This window comes from Acomys minous (assembly GCF_964271855.1).
Source record: "Acomys minous genome assembly, chromosome: 15".
NCBI classification, from domain to species: domain Eukaryota; kingdom Metazoa; phylum Chordata; class Mammalia; order Rodentia; family Muridae; genus Acomys; species Acomys minous.
Window position 1 is genome coordinate 34,182,907 of NC_140497.1, and position 20,363 is coordinate 34,203,269.

General features: G+C 41.3%; 1 protein-coding gene across 24 annotated transcripts in view; it reads left to right on the forward strand.

The window, feature by feature from the left end:
* The window catches only part of SORBS2 (sorbin and SH3 domain containing 2), a 203,954-nt gene that overhangs the window by 77,917 nt on the left and 105,674 nt on the right, over positions 1 to 20,363 (forward strand). The window lies entirely within an intron of this gene.

Genomic DNA, 20,363 nt, shown 5'->3' on the forward strand with positions numbered 1-20,363 from the left:
ATAGATAGATAGATAGATAGATAGATTGATTGATTGATAGATAGATAGAGGTAGAAAACATATAGGCAGATAGTACTTCCTAATCTTGATTATTGTAACAGTGTGTGTGTGTGTGTGTGTGTATGTGTGTGTGTATAAGGATAAAGAGAATCTCACTGAAATATAAATACCAAGAGGCTTTATTAGGCATGACACTGAAAATGTATTTTATAAATATTTTGCTAAGTCGATAGGAGAGGAAGTGATTAGTGAGGTGGCTGTTTTGCCTTATGCTGCCTTCTGAGCCCGTTGAAATTCCTCATTGGCATTAACCATCTGACATGCTTTCCATTTGGAGGAATGTTCTATTCTAAGTTCCAATTGCTCCCTCTATTTTCAGTGTGCAGGGTGAGAGTGTCTGTGTTTGAACTGCCAAGGATGACATTGTGTACTCAAGCAAACTCTGAATAATATTGAGAGGAGGGGTTTAAATTAACCATTTGAGTTTTGCTAACTCCTGGTTAAGGCATTTCCAGTGTGTGGATACTTGGCCACAAGAACACCCTACAAAATAGGATCATAAGTTGCTTGTGCCATAATAGAAGACTCACCTGTACTTAATGGTTTCCATAGGAATGACCAGTAAATATATGCATTGATTGTTTTAAAATTAGCATATCCTTTTGTTAGGAAGAATAAAATAGTAGAATTTTGATCAGAGCTTGGACAGGAAGGAGTTTCTCTTCCAACGTTGTTAACATCCCACCATCCCTTCCAAAGGCACAGCTCCAATGACCTAACTTCCTTCCTTTGGGCCCATCTCCACCATCTCTAATGACACACAGGCCATGTGCCCACTGCCCAGCTCCAAATGAAGGCATGCTTGAAAAGCAAAACCTGCATCTATACAACCCCAGTGATCTCTAAAGTAGGGTGAACATTGAGTTATTTCAATCTTTTCAGCTCTGACCTGGTGAGTGTAAAGCAACTGCTGCAATCTGGATTCCAGGCCAATGCCTGTAGCAGTCACACAAGGGCTCTCATGTTTTAGTTACAGAAGGACTAAAAAGAAACTGTCTGAAGGTTGTCTTCTTAGCGACAGAAATACCTGAGTCACTGGTTTTCTCTAAAGGCTTCCTGAGTGCAAGTGCTGCTTGTATTTTACAAAATCATAACTACTGCTGAAGCATATAACAATGCATTTTCCCTATCACCCCAGTAGCATCTTGGTTAGCCAGATTTCCATCATTAGCACAAAATACCTGAACTAGTCAACTTATACGGGTCAGTTTCAGTCTGTGGCCACTTGGCCCTGCTGTTGCCCTTGTGCCTGTGTTAAAGCTGAAGACCATGATGGAAGTCTGTATACATCACAGAGACCAAGAAGCAGGGTGAAACAAAGGGACAGCTAGGTGTCCCACTGTATCACCCGAGGCCGCACCTACAATGACCTAGCTTCCTCCTAGTTGGCTTACCTCTTCAACCTCTTCTTTCATTTCTCAGTAGCACCACAGGCCAGTGACCAATTTTTTATCCCATGTGCCCCTAGGAAATGTCTAACGGTCAAACCATTAAGTGTCCATTTGAGTGGATGGGGACACATTTCAAAACAGATAAAAGGAAGGTGGCTTATGACTTTGAGTGACAGTGGTGGGGCCACATCCTCACAGCGAGAAGCCTCCAGTCCCTTTCTTTAATATAAACACAATGTGAAAGAAATTACTATTTAAAATTTTTCAGCTCACCATCCGGGTAACAAAAAGTGTATATTTGGTGATATTTTTTTTTCTCTTGACAAAATTCATGTCGATGTTTTAAATTTTCAAACTATCATCTCTATATTAGTTTGCAGATTAGACTTATAATCAATTCTTTGACTAATTTTTTCATAGCATGAAAGTATTCTTGATAATAAAAATCCATTTAGCTACAGAAGAAATTAAGCCACTAAATATATAAACTATAACACCCACCAAGGATGAAATACTGAAAGTTTATATCATTTTAATGTTAAAGGAATCAAAAATCCCTAACATTTGAGAGTGCTATATTTCTCCCAATTCCCTGGAGGGGGGGGGGGAATTACATAAGTTGTCCTGTCCATGAAATGTGGGTGCCCTGCACCCCACCACCAACACAGAGTGGATCGTGATAATGCTAAAGCTGAACAGAACCATCTGGAATATGTGTGAGTCATTAGACGAAGTAAAAAGAGAAAGGCAGAGTCTCAGAAAGCAACTCCCCCAGAAGGCTCAAGTTCGCATTCCTCCCGCTCACAGGCTAGAAACCAGGGCTCTGGATTCCGAGAAACCGGCTCCAAAAGCTGCAGAACTTATGGCCAGCATTTGTCAGGATGGCAAGGGCTGGCCTCCTTTAACCAGTTCAAGTGGGTGAGGGAGGCCCTCTTCTTTGCGTATTGAGAAAATGGAATGTGGAAGAAATTTCTCAGAAGGAAACCGTCAAGGACCACACAACATCCTGCGCATGAGGGAAGTTTTTCTTAGAGAGAAATGAGTAGGAAAATCAAAGAAAAAGCTGTATCTCCCCCTATCTTGTATCACCATATTGAAGTTTAAACTTTGGGTCTTGCTCATGCTAGGCAAGCTCCTAGATTTTCCCCCCCCACATTTTTAGTTTGAGACGGGACCTCAGCACTTTACCCAGGCTGGCCTTGAGCTCACTGTGCAGCCTGAGTTGGCTTTGAACTTGAAGTTCTTCTGCCTTGGCCTTCCAAGTGGCTGGGATCCCTAAGCATATAGCACTCACCCCGTCTTCCCTTTCTTTGTCAACTTTATAGACTTAACAGTTTTTAAGTATATGTCCCCTGAACAAAGTTTTATTTGCTTAAAACTGGGAAAACACACTTCACCACATAAGAAAATAAAAGGGAAATAAGAAACAGTTTCTATAGATCTCTCTCTTTCATTCTTTCTCTTTCTCTCTCATGTTTACGTGTGTGTGTGTGTGTGTGTGTGTGTGTGTGTGTGTGTGTGTGTGTATGTGTGTGTGTCTACATACATGGAGCTCAGAGATTAAGTAAGGCATAGTGTCATCCCCACAAATGCTGTCCCCCTTTTTTGAGACACGATGTCTCACTGGCCTGCAGCTCATCAATTCGGTTAGACTGACTGACCAATAAATCATAGGGCTTTGGCCACGCCCACCTCCCTTCATACCTTCACTCCTGACATCTTTGTATGGCCCGTGTTGGAGACCTGACCTCAGTTCTTCAGGCTTTCACATCAGGGGCTTTTCTGACTGAGCCATCTTCCCAGCCCCTTGCTTTAAGGGTTTTTGCTTTATTTGAGGCCATTTGTTCATTCGCTTATTCACCTGTTTTTCTGTGTGGTTCAAGCTAGCCTCAAACTTAACACAACCTTCGTGTGTTTCCTTCCTGAGGGTTGAAATTACAGATCTGAGCCACAAACTCCAGTGTTCATTCATGGATTTCTTACCATACTCTATTTTCTGTGCTAAATGTTTTATGCATGTCATCTATGGCAATCTCAAGACAATCCTGGTCTTATTTTACAGTGGAGGTAGGAAATACAGGAGCCTTACTCTATTAGGTGACATCTTCCTCGAGAAAGCATTATGAGGTCCCTGATCAGTGGCTGATGCCATCAGACCTGGTCACATGTCTATGCTTTCACAGAGCAGACAGATAGACAGACACACTGCTGGGATTAGTCTCTGGTCCATCTTTTTCCAAAGCATCAAAACAGTGCAACTTAATGATGAACTGTTTGATTAATTGTTTAAGACACCTGAGAGATCTCGTCAGGGCCTGGTAAACATGGTGCGCCTTAATTTAGTTTCTTCCTGATCTCAGAGTCACCATCATTAAGTTGAAGATTAAGAAAGGCTCTCTGGTTAAACCAATCTGTACTAATATGATTTAGTTTGTGAAGAGACCTTTAATTAACCAGATTTAGCCATGGATTTGCTATCTGACCAAAATTAATCTGACCAATCCCTACATTTCCATTGTAAGAAGCATTTTTCAGTGTACATCTAGATCCACTGTGTTTCCAGCACCAAGCATAATGGTGTATGCAAAAACTAGCAAAATAGTCCCAAGACATTCCCATCCACAAGCATTTTGGTGGAGGTGGCAGGTTGTTTGTTGGTTTGGTTTTATTTTGACAAGCTAAGAGCTCCTGTTTGAGTAGGTGAAGGCATTTGCCTAGGTGGCAAAGGCAGAAACCAAGTTGAAACTGAGGCCAGTCTCCCTCAGCGCATGCAGTGAATTCTTTGGGAATCACAGTCACAGGCTTCTATAAAACCTTGGGTCTTTCTAGCACTTGGTCTGGCTGTGTACATTCAGAAAGCAAGTACTGTTCTTTGGGGGGTATATTTTTTAATTGAACAGACCAGTAATCTCTACAGAATTTATTTCAACTGAACTTACTTAAAGCCAATTAATTATAAGATGTTGCACATGTAAATTGTATTTGTCACTATCTAATACAAGTAAAAGGCTATATCACAAGGACCACCACCTAATCTCTAAGTCAATCATATACCCATGATTTAGTCATTTAAAAAAGTATCACCTCCACAAGTGGTACACGCCTTTGATCCCAGCACTTAGTAGATAGAAGCAGGTGAATTTCTGAGTTCGAGGCCAGCCTGGTCTTCAGAGCAAGTTCCAGGACAGCCAGGGCTATGCAGAGGAACCTTGTTGGAGAAAAACCAAAACAAACAAAAGGATTACTTCCACCTTAAGCCACTAATTAAAAATACTGATCAAAAAAGCTGTGGTCTCTGGAGTTTAGTTATCTTTTCTGAACCAGTTATTCATCTTGCTTTATGTTAAAATGTAGAATAAGCAATTTTTATAATAAAGTAAGCAAACCAGGGGGCATTTTAGAATACCATGTTTGGTTTATCATAATGATTTAACTACCTTGGTATAAAAGGCTTGCTTCCCAATGAAGAGACATTTGTTTAAAGAACTTGTTGAAATGAAGTTAATCTCTTCAAGCATATCTTCTTTGCCATGTACCACAATCCGATAAAAGGCTTAATTTGGTAATATTGGCAATAAGATTGTTAAGTTTTCATTAATTTCAAAACAAGGAAGCATTGGCCTAACCAGGTGAAGTTTGCTCATTACAAATGCCCTGCACAGAAGTACCATAAAACACCAACAGATAAATTTGCTAAACTTTTCATATGTCTACTTATATGTATTTTTACCATTATGATAAGACATTAACAAAGTATGTTGACTCTGCCTCCGTTTGCCTGGCTGTCAGGACTACATAAACAAGAGGATCTTTAGCCCCAAATGGGGTCTTTCCTTAACATTCTACCCACTTTTCAGAAAGGATGAGAGCATAATTTGCTGAAGCTACTTTTATCACATCAGTGCTGACTGAAGCGACTCATTGGTAACCATGGAAACAGCATCAAGCAGTGAAAAGAGATGAGCATCTGTGCATTCTTTTGATGCTATTGCCTCTGGGGAGATAATCTGTTAGGGACTCCTAATCTGTCCCAAAAGCATTCAGGTTTCCTCTCCCTTCACACTTTTGTTGGTACTCTGTAAAAGCCACAGTAAGTTTAAAACAAGGCAACTGAACGCTGTACCCTCAGGACTCTATGTTCTTTCCAGAAATGTGTCTCATATTTAAAGATGCATGCTCAAATGTCCTAAAAACAGACTCTCCTCCCAGATACATTTCTCTCCTTTCTATTTCTGCAGTCCTGGTCTAAGGCCAAGATCTCATACTATATTTATGTCAATTTTTCCTGTGTCTCTTTTAATAAGGTTTTAATATGCTAATATTTATAGAAAAAGAATTTTAAAACAAGAAATAAGCACTCTGTCTCATTATGCATTAAAGTTGCATCAAATGTATGTATGTATGTATGTGTGTGTATGTATGTATGTGTGTATATTGACATGTTAAATGTGGTTTTCAAAGCTGCATGTACTCTAATAAAACAGCACAAAATTCATATCAAGAAAACTTTATAGATTATGTATCTATGGAACACGAAGTTTTTAAAAGGGGACCAATGAAAACTTTGAATAATTTTAATTTTAAAGTCAAGTTATAACATTTTATTCCTTCAGTAGTAAATATAAGATACTGAATAACAAAAACCTAAATAAAATATGGCCTCCACCCTTAAGAAAGCACATATATCATAAAGTGAGACAAGATGAAGTGATAAGCAAGGCTTGCCTCCTAGTGAGAAACATTTATTTAAAGGAGCACATTGAAATGAGTCAGTCTGTCCAAACTTGGAGCAGTTAAATTGTATAGGAAGTAAGGCACTGGGGACTACATCATAATGGGCTTCTAAAGAGGTTTATTATTTTAAGAAGTATTAGGAAGAATCCCAATTGGAAAGAAAAAATTCTCACAAAAGATGAGCCAGACACACTAGTTTATCAGTCAGTATGTGGTCCCCAGCAAGGATTCATCCAAATAAATCTGACTCCCCTAAGACCCGGGGCAGTGACCAGCAGAAAGAGGGGAAAGAAGAGAGGAAGAAGGTAACCAGAAGACTAGGATAAAATAGAACGTTAGGAACAAGAGTGTCAAAGGCAGCAGCAGCGGAAGTGAGTGTCACGTGTACAAAAGCAGTCGCAACTATGAGCAATGCCTATGAGCAAGCACGGGGTTAACAGTTCAATTAACAGCCCCTTAGAGCTCTTACCAAGGTTGTTGTTCCAAACTTTATATGTAAAGAACATTGAGACTTGAGAGATTAACTTGCTTAAGGATGTTCTGCTAGACTCCCTTTCGTCTTTTGGAGGTGGTGGGGAAGATGCTCTATCAGGGGACATCCATGTTTACCTGGCTTTGCCAAAGAGTTCTAAGTGGAAGGGCTACAAAGCCACAGTTAGAGGTTCTCCCAAATGCAGCCTCCCCATCTATGGATGAATGGGTGGCTTAACTATCCATCACCATGGCAACAATTACAAACTAGAACATCAGCCTGAGCTATCTACCTGTTGGGTTGTAGCAGGCAAGGGTGGCCCACAACTGTTAACTCACAAAAGGCTGGAGTTAAGTGTAAATGTCAGTAGGGGAAATAGATCCAGGTCTTTTTTATAGAACTAGGCAAAGAGTCATGGCAATTGTTTTAAAGGCTTTTGGTTAAAATATAAACTAACAACACCAACGCTTTCTTATAGGTGATGATTGATTGATACAATGAGCACATGAGGATATGCAAGGTGCTGAACTAGGGCAGTGAGAGACAACTGATGAGACATACAACACCCTTAATCCCACAGAAGGCAGACATGAAAGAGATTGGCATCCTTCTCAGCACAACTTAAGATGGATATAAAACTATGGCCCACACTCTCTCTCTCTCCCCAAAACACCTAGCATCCTCAAAAGAGCCCAGACTAGTTAGTTAGTTAGTTAGTTAGTTAGTTAGTTTGAGGCAGGAGTTTTCTGCACAGCGGTGGCTGTCCTGGAACTCACTCTGTAGACTTGCAGACACTGGGGTCTTTCTAATGCTTAGCTTCCACTTACAAGTCAAACGCATGAAAAACCAATCGATTCCACCCTGGAGCCTATTCAGCTGCCCAGCTATAATGAATGACATACAAGACAGAGTGCAAATATCTTAGCATGTCAGATGTTAACAAAACAAACCCGGAAGACACTGAGAGTCACTGCCATTTAGGTTTTTAGGTGCCTTTGTGTTTAAAGTAAGGAAGACAATGGGAAGTGTATAGCTGCAGTGCTGCTGAGGACCGTGGGTTTCTGTACTGCAGCTGCTCTCCTCTTTCCAACCTAGGGCCTGGGGCATTCAATGAATCAGTGTGAACATCTTACCCTGTGACTATGGGATCTGTGTGGTTTTCCTTGACTCTACAAAGACAGTTGAACTAGAAAGACACATGTTGAAAAAGAAATTCTCAAATGATGAGCTTAATATTCAAATTGTGGATGAGGAATACCCTCTGTCTTAAGCCCCCATGAATTCTGTGTGTTGATAGCACGGGAGATTATGCGAAGGAAACAGAACTGAGCTAAGGGCAGTGCTTTGAAGCAATACTCCTCTCTCTGGGTATTTGAATGCATTTGCATTGATGTGTTGGGTTCTTCTTCTTCTTCTTCTTCTTCTTCTTCTTCTTCTTCTTCTTCTTCTTCTTCTTCTTCTTCTTCTTCTTCTTCTTCTTCTTCTTCTTCTTTCTCTTTACTTCCTTTAATGTTCCCTCAGAATCCTCATGGAAATAGATTACATAGTTCACATGCTCACCCTAGCTCATGGAAGCACATCCAATGAGCAGGGCACGGTGGTGCACATCTGTAATCCCAGCAGTCAGAAAACTGAAGCAGCAGGAAACTGAGTTCCATCTCATTACACAGTGAGTTCAAAACCAGCCTGAGTCTTAAACGAGTGAACGAAATAATGTGATTATTTGCTTCCTTCCAATATGATGATATAAAGTCGGGTCTCCGTCATTTCAACTATTAAAATTATACTGAGCCTCAGAAAACCGGGTAATGGTCCTGAGTATATTAGGTACTGCTTTGCGCAACGCGAAATGAGTGGTAAGGAAGCCCCTGTGCTTCTGGGTAGCAGTAGCAGTGGTGCTCCGCTTTCAGTTAAAGGCACAGCAACTGGTTCCAGGTGGTTTAACAGTGGAGGAAGAGGGGTCCTTGCATGCACCTCTAATCCCACTCTTTTAGTATGCTTCCTCCGAATCCTGACCCAGAGCACCTAACAGTCCCTTTCTGATTATTTCTTACCACCAATCAGATGCGGGAGACAAAGCCATTGTGAAGTGCTACTCTGCAAGACCTGAAGGGTTTTCACGCCTCTAAAAGTACCCCCAAAAGGCAATACAGCCGCTGCACGTTAAATTCATTCAGAATGAATTACAGAAACTGTCTCCCAAATAATACCACTTGGAAATTCAATGCCTACACGACCTTAACAGAAATGGAGTTTATCATAGCTAAGTAGGACTTAAGACTAAGTTTAGGACCCAAAGACTTACAAACAGGGTTTCCATTTGCTTGTTTGTTTGAAGTGGGATGGAGACAGACCTTCACAAGTTCACACAGCCCTGACCCTTTCTGTCAGACGAGTAGATAAACCCCATCGGGTCATTGATCCGAGCAGCATTATGACTCTGTGGCCAGGGCTCAGAATGGTGAAGCTTTTACTTATATTTGTGGATTGTTGTAAAGCGTCATTTGACCTGAAGACTCTCCTAGAATCCACAGCCCTTTCAACAGGTATCGATGGCAATCCTTCATGTGTATATGATTTGGAGGTTCAAATTATTGTTCGGACCAGAATCTAAAAACAAAACAAAACCTCAAAAACACGTCTCTCTCCCTCCGCCCCCTCCCTCCTCTCTCTCTCTCTCTCTCTCTCTCTCTCTCTCTCTCTCTCTCTCTCTCTCTCTCTCTCTCTCTCGGTGGGGGGGGTATTGAACTCAGGACCTCTGGAAGAGCAGACAGTGCTCTTAACCGCTGAGCCATTTCTCCTTTTCTTTTTCTTTTCTTTTTTCTTTTTCTTTCTTTCTTTCTTTTTTTTCCCTACATTGTGCTACACATTGGTAACAGCAACAATAACAAAAAGAAGAAAGAAAAAAAAAAAGCCTTCGGGGAGGGGACGCAATCTCACATGATAATTTTGCTAAATTATTTGGAAGTTGAGCAACACAGGGCCTAATTATAAGGAACAAAGGCCTGTAATTCTAAGAAGGCTGCAGTTGTCTGGCACAGAGAGTTCCTTGGGCAATTTACTCAGGCTCCTGAAACAACTTCTGTTTTCCTTTAGGCCATACAGAAAGATCTGGGTATTTTCTCCTCCTTTACAGCAAAACATTTCCTTTCACTGAGGTGACATTCTAAGGTTTTTGTCTGGTCAGACACAGTAAAACACTTTGTCCACAATGTTTGGTCTCAATTTCCTTACATTTTTCACATCTGATCAAACTTTCTAGTTGAAAATGACCAAAAGGGAAAGGGTAAGACTTCCACTGCCTGCTCGGAAAGGTTTCTTATCTGGGCTTCAAAAACCTCCCTACCACTTGCTGTGTTGTTCTTCCAGGAAGTTAAGACAAAGATCCATCCGCTCACCATGGTGACCTTGTCCTCAGAGAAACAACAAGTCAAACACTCATATCTATCACGGCTAAAGGGGAGGAGGAATAGAAGATTACATCTGTTTTCCTTGTCATTACCTTTGGGGCTCACAGCTGTGCCCCATCTCTTCTTGTCTTCTCAACAGTCCCACCAAGGGCAGATTAGGAATCTGAGCATCTTTATTGTGAAGGTGGGAAGCCTGGAGCCAGGGGGCAAGGGTGGAATGCCTCTAGTCACATGGAGCCGTGCCAGCCCTGTGACCAGCGTACAAACTTTCAAAGCACTGGATCGATGTGGCTGAACCCACATGCCTCCTCATCAAGGAATAGGTTAAGACATAAGCTTCTCAAGGAATGTACAGTCTGTCCAATGTTTGTGATAAGGCAAGGAGAAGAACAAAGGAAGGAAGGCATGTACCTTGACCTTGGGATCACGGCAGAGAAAAACAATTACATTGGCACTACCTATTAAGTGATAGTACATCCAGAAGTATATATCTAAGTGAAAACGTCAGTTAAGTTGTAACCATTTAAAGTGGTGGTCCTCAATCTGTGGCTTGTGACGCCCACAGGGGTCACATATAGGACATCCTGCATATCAGATATTTACATTATGATTCATAACAGTGCAAAATTAGTTATGAAGTAGCAATGAAAATAATTTTATTGGAGGGGGGGTCTTCACAACATGAGGAACTATATTAAAGGGTCACAGCGTTAGGAAGGTTGAGAACCATTGCTTTAAAGGAAAATAAATTTCAATATAAAGTTGAGGACTTTTTCCTTATAATAAGGCATAAATATAATTTTAATCAGAGCATTAGAGTTTTCTAGACTCTACCTATGGTAGTACATTTCTTGTGAATAAAAGGTCAGCTCTTTTGGACATCCAAAGCCACAGAGATATTAATAAGAGAAAGCTTTGTTACCCAAGATGTGAGGGTAGAAAGTGGTAGTTTAAGCCTAGCATGCCAGCATTCTGTAAAGAAACACCTAGTCGCCCGATACAGAAAGGGCACTGAAGTCATCCCAAAAGAAAGGGTCCTGTCAAAGTCCTTCTGGGGAGGCAGCAAGTTTGTTGGGGTCATTTTCAGGAATATAAGCGCCTTTTGTGAACTGAAACGTCAAATAGGCTCATCTTAGACAAGGGTTATCTCCAAGGAGGAGCCTCAGGAAGGCTTTAGAAAGACTCATGAAGTCTTCTGTGCCTACTGAGCCACTGTCTACCTCCACGAGGGAATGCTAATAGGATTGATCTCACTGTGGGTCATCACAGCAGCTATGTTTCCAAAGATGGTGACAATTATGTCTGACCCCAAGCAAACATATACACTGCAGGCAGCTGTACAGTTGATGGGGTCTCGATCCCTTTAACTTTTCACTCTGCCTTTTTTTTTTTTAGCTTCTTTTTCTTTTGTGGCTAGGTTCCCACTTGAGACCCAACAGCTGCATTCTAGCCAGAAGAGAAGGACAAAAAGAATGAGGACAGCATGGCCCTTCCTTTAAAGACCATAGCTTCTTGAAGTGAGGACCACATGATTTCCTCTCAGGCCCACTGACCAAAAGTTGGTCACAGAACCTGAGAGCTATAACTGCAGCCTGGATGAAGCCATGTGTCTGGCTAAAATAATATAAATATGGTAAGAGGGGAAGGTTTGGGTATCTGAGGATGTTAGCTCTCCCTGCTGCATAACCGAACTGTATTTGAGAAAAGAGTGTGTGTGACGCATTACTAGGGCGTTGTTTCCCGATGTAGATTAGGAACAAGTGTTGCTCCATCTCAACAAATGAAGGAGGATTTCTCACTTTGTCAAGCGCTACTTGTTTGCAGCTAAACTTAACACCTTCTGCTGAGCCAGTCATAGCCAAATTAAGCTTGCCACCCTGATATCAAGACAAATGTTCTTGAAGCGTGGCACTCTATCCTTCTGCCTTTGTTTGGTTTATTTACAACCGAAAAAGTAGGTTGGGGGATGGAGTTGCAGAAAGTGATCCGTGTAACTGTTACTCTATACGTCACAAAACTGATAACCAAATGCTGGAGAGAGAGAGAGAAAAAAAAAAAAATAATGTCTGAATCACCTTAGTATAGACTGCCCTAACCTGGTCACACTGAATAATTCATTGTAGAAGAGCCTCAGTCAAAACAACACTGGTGAGCCTGTTTACTCCAGAACTGTAACTCCTACCTGCTGCTTCCCTGGTCTGTGATTTTTTTTTAACATGACTGCATTCCTTTCCTGATACAACAGACAATAGGCAAGGTAAAGTTCTTAAAAACAAACAAACAAACAAACAAACAAAAAACCCAAAACCAAACAAACAAACAAACAAACAAAAAAAACAGACTCTATTTAAAAGTCTCTGGGCAAACTCACTGCTTCCCGGAATCTGGTGACCCATCTATAGGGAGTCAGACTCATTTGCAGAGCCAGGAAAACCATACAGCTGTTTCTGGGTCATAACAGGGTTACATGCAGTACGTCAGGCTTGAGCTAAAGTGGGAAGGGGATCATAGCTCACGCCTGGCCTAGTGGGATTATGAAAAGGAAAGCATAGAAACAGTTATAAATGCCTGACTGTCATTGTACAAACGAAGGAGGGTCCACAGAGACAGAGGGTGACCTGAAGGCACCCACCCAATTAAGCACTGGGCTCTGGAAGCCCCAGCTCACAGCCAAGGACACTTTCTGGTCTTGACTCTCAGGACAGCGTAGGAATTTCAGATGGAGTAAACAGATCTTTGTACACACACACACTCAAAAGTGCCCAACTGTAGGAGCAAATGCATATATACAGCAAGTTTATAATTATTAAATAAAGTAGCAATTGGCAATGAAAACAATGCAGCAAACAGGTCTCGGTTTTCCCTTTGATTCCTCACACTTGTCCTCCATTGCTTACCTCACCCTATTTACCCACGCATGTGAAAGCAGAGGCCTCTCTGTTACTTAAAGTGGCTGGTGTACGGTGGATCCTCATACCCGGGAACTGTGGAGTTGAATTCAGGCTATGATAAAATAATGCTAACAACAGCTTGCGTCCTTTTTATTGTTTTATGCCAGGTGTCTTTCTGTTGAATGTGTTATTTCGTTCCATCTTCCCCTTGATCCTATCTCGTTTGTGACTGGGGAAGCTGACATATAAGTAATTGACTCTATGTCTACCAGCTAGTAAGGGACTGTCACTGGGTTCACTGTGCCGTATTGGCTACCAGCAAAAACAGATGCCTAATCTCTCATCTGTGCACATTCAGGAAGCAGTGAGTTGAGCTTTGGTCTTTTCCCTCTCCTATTTCCTCTCTTTTCCTAGCTTAGCTCACTTGACCAGTTCATATTTCTCAGTTTGTGTCACATCATCTCTTTTGACCTAACCCTACACACACACACACACACATAAATATAAATATATATATGCACTTATTTTATGTGGTAAGATAGCTATCACCTCATACCTATGTGTAATACCATTATTTTAAGAAATTAATAAATAAATGGATAATTTCATAAAAATAATACATGTTGGATGCAGGAGCACTGTGGGAGAACAATGACCTTGCTCTGACACCAGAGAGACTCTTGGCTCTCTGTTTCTCCTCCCTTTGTTCAAAACAGTCTGAGTTTTAATATCTTACTGGAAGTAAACTTTTTTTTTTTTTTTTGGCATTTTGACAATAGAGCAGTTATGCCTTATAATCAAAGGAAAACATGAACTGGCTCTCTCCTAGCAACTCACTAAAGATTACTCCCAGGGAATAATTTATGAGTCTGAGTGTAAGTGCATGTCACATGTAAGCTCAAAGCCAACAGATCCCATACTTGCTCATTAATGTCTTTCAATAGCCTACAAACACGAGCATGCCTTTAATGATACCGCAGAGCCAACAAACACAATAAATGTCCCACACGGACAATTTCATGTGAAAGAAAGTCAAGAATTGCAGCACTTTTTCCCCCTGTTGTTGAAACCTTAATTACAATTAGAAGTCACTAGTAATCATTTTGCCATCCTACGACTGCCTTTACTCAAGTCTCTTCCACCTTTTTCACGTAAAGGGACATCTGTCACACAAGGGCGGACTGCGTCATGGCAACCTGGCCTTCCCTGACGTGTTCTCCCAGTGGGCATCTTCTCTGCCCGTGAAGTCTGGTGTACTGAGGAGATCAGTCAATCAAACCAGCTCCTACTCAGTCCCGGGAAGCTGCCGCTTGCAGAGCCTTAATGAGCCAGAGGAAGGTGCAATCAACACAGACGTTATTGGGCCATCTGTGCAGTAAAGGCACAAACACAGCTTGAGAATAATTCATTCCATCTCCCCAATCCATGACTTAATCAACTCCTTTTGAAAACCGTTTATGAAAATAGAAACCCTGACTGGGGAATTCATTTGCATGATGACCAAAGCAAAGGAAAGTTCTATGGTTGAATTAATATAAAACCACGACTCACACGCTTGTTCATTTTTACTAGCAGAGGAGGTAACGTGCGGGGACTGTGTGCCGGTTCCATTTCTAATTGCTCTATGTGTTTCAGTGCATTGGTTCTTCGTGCAGCCCCATTCCTAGGCAAGGAAACTCAACCTGACTCAGAGCCAGAGTGAGTAACTTTCTAAATTTACCCACGTGCAAATGGTGGAAGGGGCTTTGACAAAGCTGGCTGGGCTCCAGGTTCACTGCTGTCACTCATATCCTGGATCAGCGGTGGGCAGTATGGTCCCCTACTCCAATTACTATTTGAAACCCAAAGGTTGCTGGGATGTTGCCATTCCTTAAAATAGCTCAAATCTGGATCATGAGCATTTGTTCTAGAATGCCTTTTTCTGTGCTGTCTTCTCATGACACAGAATGTGTTCCTATTTCTATCTATTATGAGTTGGGGTGACACGGCTTGCTGTGTAGCTCTCATTCAAAGAAGCAGGCTACAAAAAAAAATGTGGTTGACTTTAAGCTTGCTCAGTATTGTCCAGAGAACACATCATGGGCCACTGAACCGGAAGCGCCACCACCGAGAATAACCTTCATTTAAAATTATGCTGCTATGCCCTCCACAGAAACTTGGAGCAATTAATGTATATCGTTACCTATCCACTGGGCACTTTGACTTTTTCGTCCTTTCCTAACGCTGTCTTTCAGCTGTTTATACTTAAGGGAAATATGAATGAAGCCATCATTCATGCATACCCCTAAAAGGTTTAGGCTCAGTCTACATTTCCAGCCAATTACATTTCAAATCACTGAGCTGCAAATTTTCTATATACTACATTAGATAGTCCTAAGTCTGTTTTTCCTAAGGTATTCCTAAAACAGGGCACCTTGTTATCCTAATAAGTGAGAGTCTATGGAAACAGTTGATTGATTGATTGTATTAATATCTATCCTGATTTTAGACGGTCAGTAACATTTTTCATTGGCCTCAATTACTACAGGCTACACTTAATTTATTTCATTAAGATGAAACTTTTGTATTGTTTTAAATTTTGTCATTATTTTTGAGAATTTCATATGGATACAATAAAATATAAGCACACCTGCCCATCGTTTGCTCTTCCAACCCCCTCATACCCTTCCAACCTCATGTCTTTTTTCTTTTTCTTTCTTTCTTTCTTTCTTTCTTTCTTTCTTTTCTTTTCTTTTTTTTATAACCTGCTAAGTTCAGTTGGTACTCCTCATGTGTACATAAGTATTGGGCCGTCCACTGGAGTATGAAAAACATACCAGTTTCCGTAATTCAACAAAAAATGATCCTTATGAGCTTTAGAAATGGCCTCGTGGCTATTCTTGCCGAAGACCCAGCTTTGATTCCCAGCATCCACATGGTAGCTCACGACCATCTGTAACTACAGTTCCAGGGGGATCTGAACCCTTCTTTTGGTCTCTGCTGATACCAGACTGGCACATACTCCACATACATACGTGCAGGCAAAATACTCACAGATAAATAAATAAATAAATCCTCCCACTCCCCACAATTGTCAATAGCTCCTTAGTACAGGGTGAGGCCTGAATAGCCCCATCCTGTACAGGTCTTGCACAAATAGTCATAGCTGCTGTGAGTCCGCTATCTCTGAAGCAACTGGACATAGCGTGTCACAGAACTCCTTCCTGCCCTCTGGTGCTTACGGTATTTGTGTCTCCTATGACGTTTCCCGAGGCCTGTGGGTGGCAGAATTAAATTATGGTTTAGGGCTGAACACAAACTCTCCTGTCATTGCTCTTTGATTTGTTATGCGTTTTTCCAATGACTGCTGTTAATTGAAAACAAAACAAAAGCAAAGAAAACAAAAACAAAAAAGCCCAAACCTTACCATACCAAGGTTAAGAACAGCCCAAGTTTATGGGTAAAGATAAACATATTGAAGGCAGCTTGACAGCATGACCATTTAGCAAAACAACAATAGCAGGTCCCACCCTTGGGCCTATGACTTCCTCAGCCAACGGTTATCAGCCAGCATTAGGGTACTAGGAATTAAATTCCCTCCTGTGAAGCAAGTTTCTCATCCAATCAGCCATCCCACAATTGCCTCTTGCCCGATGGGCCTTTTTTATAAGCCTTTGGCTAATTTGTTATGTTTTCCCTAGAATTCAGTAGTTTTGGGAGAGAAAAGCTACAGATTGCAAAAGAAGAAAAATAATATTAAGATAAAAGAAGTTTTTTCTCAAGTTAGTCCTTTTCTGTTTGGATAATGCTATTTTAAAGTTTGTGTATCAAAATAAATACTGAAATATCTGCTTTTAGTCTTAACATCAACTCAGTTTAGACAAATTACAAAACCAAATGTCTCTAAAATTAATCATGATTAAGTAAATTATTTTCTTTGACATACATTGATGAGAAAACTTTGATATGCCTTAAGACATTCCACTATGATTTATTTACTTTTAGCAAGATGACTTACAAATCCTTAATCTATAGTCTCACAACACAGTTCCTTATCTTTTCATAGAATCAAAGGTTATAAAAATGTCTTAAGACAAACTCTGAAGTTGTTATTTGAGATATTTAGCAAGATTTACTGCATTTTTGCTATCATAAAACATGTTTTCGGTGAAAAGTTTAGGTAACAAATTCTTGGTGCTGATGAGGTGGGAAAAGCCTGGAGCAAATTAACATACAGACAGAACTGCATTAAAAATTTACAGTCTGCTTTATTCTACTTGGCGTTGGCTTAATATATTCATGAGGTTCAAGTATGATCTTGACAGAGATCAAACATCGGAGTCAGTGGTCTAGTGAGACTGGTGACGCATTTTGAAGTTTTTTTGCAAGGGACTGTGCAAAAATGTCATGGATTCTAACCTTGTGACTTTACCCATTACTAGAAACAGAAAGTGTGTTAAAATGCAAATGTGTCATGCTAATAAGAGGACACCTCATTCCTTGTAATGTTAACAAAACCCCAAGGAGATTAGATGTAAGGTATCAGAAACTCCTCCTCATAGCCAGTTACCTAGTGATGGTTGTTGTAACTGAGAAAGCCGACTTCTTGTTACAGTTAAAGGTAAGGAATAGCTGTTAATACCTCACTTACAGAGTTCAAAATGAAGGTCACAAAGGGAGGTGGGAGTTTCAGGGGTCACCAGTTTGCCCTGACGTTGACAGGACCCATGCCCTTGGTCAGAATCCAAAGCCAGATCAATTAGTGTCTAACGCCACAAATGACACAAAGGTATAAAATGGTGTTCACTGTCAACATGTGGCAAAATTAATTCATGTGCTGCTTTACTGTAATGACAGGGGGCCACTAACAAATAGCAACGATGTCATTTCCTGGAGGCAGGAATTCTTGTAGTCCAGGCTATCCTTAATTTCAAGGTGACCCTGGATTTCTGATCTCCCTACCACCACCTCCCAAGTGGCAGGATTATGGGCTTGTAGCGCCATGCCCAGCTACTGGTTCTGTTTCATTATGGGGCACAGATTCGCTCTACTCTCTTTGAGATTCTCTGACTCACATCTCTCCCACAGTAATATTTCTGTAGTTACCCAAGTGCTAAGAATGACTATCTCCTTGAACTTCCTAAACGGAAGAGAAATCTGAACTGTACCACTTCACCATATTCATGCTTTCCCCCTGACTGCCCTGAGTGGAATCATACCAGAGCGAGGCCTTTTCCTCCCGTGGAGGTCCCACCCTATGACTGAGTTTCCTGCCCCTGAGTCACATTCTCCTGATGAAGGGCCCTGCTGTGAAGATGAAAAATGAGACAATATGCCAACATGTAAGCTGCAAGGCAGCAAAAAAACAACAAAACAAAACAAAACAAAAAGAAAATCCTCTTCCAAAGAATAATGGAAATGAAATGGAAGTCAATTTATATAAGGAGGTCCGGACCGATCTCTCTGATAAGGTGATGTGATGGTTTGGATGTGAAATATCCCCCATGGTATTGAGTGTTTGAACCCGCAGTCCCCAGTTAGTGGCAACCATTTATGAAGAATTAATAGGTGCCACCTCATTGGAGGAAGTAGCCTGGCAGGGGACTTTGAAAGCTATAAGCATTGTCTGCTTCCAGTGTGATGTCTCTGCTTAGTGCTTGTGGGTTGAAGACATGCACTCTCAATTTGCTGCCATATGTCTCCATTATAATTAAGATTACTGTTCTGGAACCATAGGCCCAAATAACCTGTTCCTTCTATAGCTTGCCCTGGTCCGGGTGTTTTATCACAGCAGTAGACACATAGCTGCTAAGGCATAGCTTAATGCATAACTGAGCATCAAGCTGAGGGACTAAAGGACAGAGCTGGTGATAGATAGAACTCTAGAAAGAGAGGGAAAACTCTGGGATAGTAGTGGGCTTGGTGGGCAAAGAACAATGAAGTATTCCAGATCCTACAACAGACCGGGCAAGGAGGAAGAGTAGTGACAATGAGCCTATGCACTGTGAGCATCCAGGACACAGCAGGGCTGGAAGGTGGGTGCCTGAGTTGGGGATGTTTGAACCGAATGAGTACTCTCTATCAGCTGTTACAGCCATCACCCTGAATATCCCAGCATCTGAACACAGAAGATACAGGTACAAGCAGAGGAAGGGAAACCAGTCAGAAGGCGCTAAAACAGTCGAGACAGAGCCGAGGTACAAGACGCCCACAGACAAGTTGAATATAGATGTCTGAATTCCACGTGTACAAGGTATTGTAAGATTTGGTCACAAATGAAAATGGCAAAAGCAATTATGAGTCAAATATGATGTCAATGTCTTGAGGCTAGAAAATTGTAATTCCTTTTGGCAGTGCTAGAAAGCAGTAAAAACGTTGGCAGCACATTCTGGGAAAGTGCTCTACTGTTGAGCTATATTCCCATCATCTCTGGTACTCTGTTTGCTACTTTCTTCTTCCTCCTCCTCCTCCTCCTCCTCCTCCTCCTTCTCCTCCTCCTCCTCCTCCTCCTCCTTTGTGATAGACCTTAAACTCACTCTGTATCCGAAGCTAGACGTGAACTTGTAACATTCCTGCCTCTGTCTCCTGAGTACTAGTAGTTCAGGTCTATGTCACTGGACCTGGCAATAGTGATGCTTTTTGCAGAGAGACAGCACGTTGGAGCAAAAATTTGGGTCATGTGCCATTTGCGCATACAAAAATGGGTGCATAGACAGACAGCTTTTATTACAGGCCTGACATTTTGAGGGTAGCAACTTAGGAATGGTCAAACAGCTATAATTTTATTTAACTGGCTTTTTTTTTTTTTTTTTAGAAATCTGTATACTTTACTCTATGAATGACTCTAGTGTGTTGAGAATGTCCATTGATTGGAATAGAGGACAGATGGCAATGGTGCAGAAGTAATGAGAAAAATGCTGAGGGGTAAATACAGGGAAGAAGGCGATTGAACACCAAGATGCTTTGCCTCCCTGCTTTATGTTTGTAGGTGCTCTGACTCAGAACTCACTGAGGTGACATGAGTCCATGTCTCAGTATATGTGTATGTGTACATAGATAGGGTGACAGACAGACAGACAGAGACAGATAATGCTGTCTTGCTGCTGTGATACAGTACCTGGAAAATATCAGTTTAAGGAAGGAAGGGTGTTGTTGCTGTTGTTCTTGTTCTTGTTGATGGTGGTGATGATGATGGTGATGATGGTGATGATGATGATGATGATAATGTTTGGAGATCACAATTTGAAAACACACGCCATTATGATGGAGAGGCCATGGCAGCAGGAGCTTAAGGTGACTGGCCACACTGTAGATGAAGTCAGAAGGGAGGCAACACTGAGTGCTTATGCTTAACTCATCTTCTTTTTCTTTAGCCCAGGACCCCTTCCCATGGAATGGTGCCATGCACATTCAGGGCAGGTCTACC